The following is a 2,206-nucleotide window of genomic DNA, read 5'->3' as shown; positions in this document are numbered from 1 at the left end:
ATATTGGTGTGAACGTGGAGTTAAATGGGCCCCGGCTGGACCAGGTCGGATTCGTGGAGGCTTAACGCTAGAATCCTGACGTGAAATGAACCACAGGTAACAAAAGTAGTTCACTCTCATCCCCTGCAATGACTTTGCCTCCAATATCGCATGGCTGATAAATTGCAGTCTTCTGGATATGAAATATTTGCAAGTAATTTGCAAACTGCAGCTAATCAGAACCATCTTCCATATTGTCACCAACCACTTCAGGCAGCATTGTTCCATTTTGACATCTGGCTATGAGGCATTCATGCATGGCATTCACATACATAGGTCAATAAACAGGAGGGAGGGTGATTTCAAGTACTTATGCTTCCATCAGTTTCTTCTGTGTACCTGTGCAGTAGCTGCCCATCTCACCTGGTAGGTACGAAAGCTGTTTTCTACTCCAGGTCAATAAAAACCTCCATGTTGACATCCACATGCAGATTTGTCCAGCTAACACCATGGAGAAAAGCTTCTAAAAGTCAGTTCAAGTTTTTAATGAGATTGCTGAGCATAAAACCACATGATTCCCATGATTTTTCACAGATTGTTTTCTGCAAACCTGGATCTCACACGCCTACAAACAAGGAGAAAGCTTATTGGCACAGCAACCAATAATACGATTGAGGGTTTTTTTAAATACAAGCAGTATATTGTTCTATCACCAGCTGCTTTTAAGGCAATTTACTCCCATCAAACTCTAAATATTCACCCAAGTCGGCTTTCATCCATGTTTTTACCTCCTGAGCAATTGAATCTGTAGGAACTATTGGATTTGGAGACAACACAAGGACATACTGCCAGCTGAGAACCTTTCAGCTAATTCATCCAACAGTATCTAAGGGTTCGGAGCTCATTGAGGGAGGGAACAGTATTTGGATTTTGCACAGAACCTGCATAATCATTTTAGTATTATTTTGCGGCAAACATCCAATTGGAAATGCTATTTTAAGACTAGCAACTACAGATGACAAGAATACCTTCATCTTTCTTGATGAACCATATGCACATGAAAGCATTACTAAACAGCTTTCTCCAAATATGGCCAAAATTCACCACTTTCAGTGAGATCTCCAAGATGTACCTGCTGATAAGGTACAGTGCTTTATCTTAATGTATAGCACACCTGTCCTTTTCCACTTTTTCTCCCAGTATTTTCATTCTCTCCATCTGACAGGAAGTGACGCTGAGACACCACATTTATGATGAGAAGGAGTTACACAGAGCACACTTCAAGCAGTTGGAAATGTTAGAATTTCAGAAGTCATCTATTGTGGCTTAATCCAGTAGGTGGTTCAGCACTACACAGGTGTTTGTTCATTCACCCCCCACTCCTTTCCCAGTGGAATGGGGGAGAGAATAAATATATATATATATATATATTTATATATATATATATATAAAGTAGAACTCATATGTCAAAATAAAACTGTTTACGAAGACTGAGAAAAGGAAAAGGACCTCAGATAACCATCATGACATACGTACACGTGTACATAACTAGTGATACACAAGCAATTGCTCACCACCCACCAACTGACTCCCAGCCTGTCTCCAAGCAGTTGGCAGCACTTTTAAAGTGTCAGCAGCTGCCATTTCAGGGCAAACCCTGTGTGGACCGGGTTGGCAGTGGAGGCTCACAATGAAAGATCATTTTAGAGGCTCCAAATCACAGCAAAAAAAGAAACACATCTAAGAAGCTCTAAACAACTGAAGGAGCAGGTCTTTTGCTGTAGTTTTTGTTTGCAAGGTTTGTGTGTGCATAAGACTACACAGCTGAAACAAACATAAAGGCTTAGCTTGTGAGCCTGCGAGAAAGTCTCCTGAGAGCTTCTGACAAACAGGCAGGTTTTCACTTTGAGTGAAGGATGTTTGTACAAACTTAGTAGAATGTAGAGGCATAACTGATGCCACTTCTGTAAATATGCATTTTTCTGCAATAAATCTGCACTTAGAGAGCTTTCAAGAGGATGTCCTAAGGACTGTTACAGATGTACTGAGGAGCAATAGTGGGTGTTCATTAGAGGTCTAACAATTCAGTTTCTAGACTGCTTTCCATCTTGCACACCCAGCTTTACAAGCAGTAGCCACCTTGGAAAAGCACACAACATTCACGTACCTGCTCCAAGTAAAATTAGCAGCAAGAATTCCTGCTGACTTCAGTAGGAGACTTAGGCCA

The sequence above is a fragment of the Coturnix japonica genome, chromosome 8 (genome assembly GCF_054131305.1).
Source record: "Coturnix japonica strain WE chromosome 8, WE-NBRP24, whole genome shotgun sequence".
NCBI classification, from domain to species: Eukaryota; Metazoa; Chordata; class Aves; order Galliformes; family Phasianidae; genus Coturnix; species Coturnix japonica.
The sequence above is the reverse complement of the archived record's forward strand: the minus strand, read 5'-3'. Positions refer to the sequence as shown.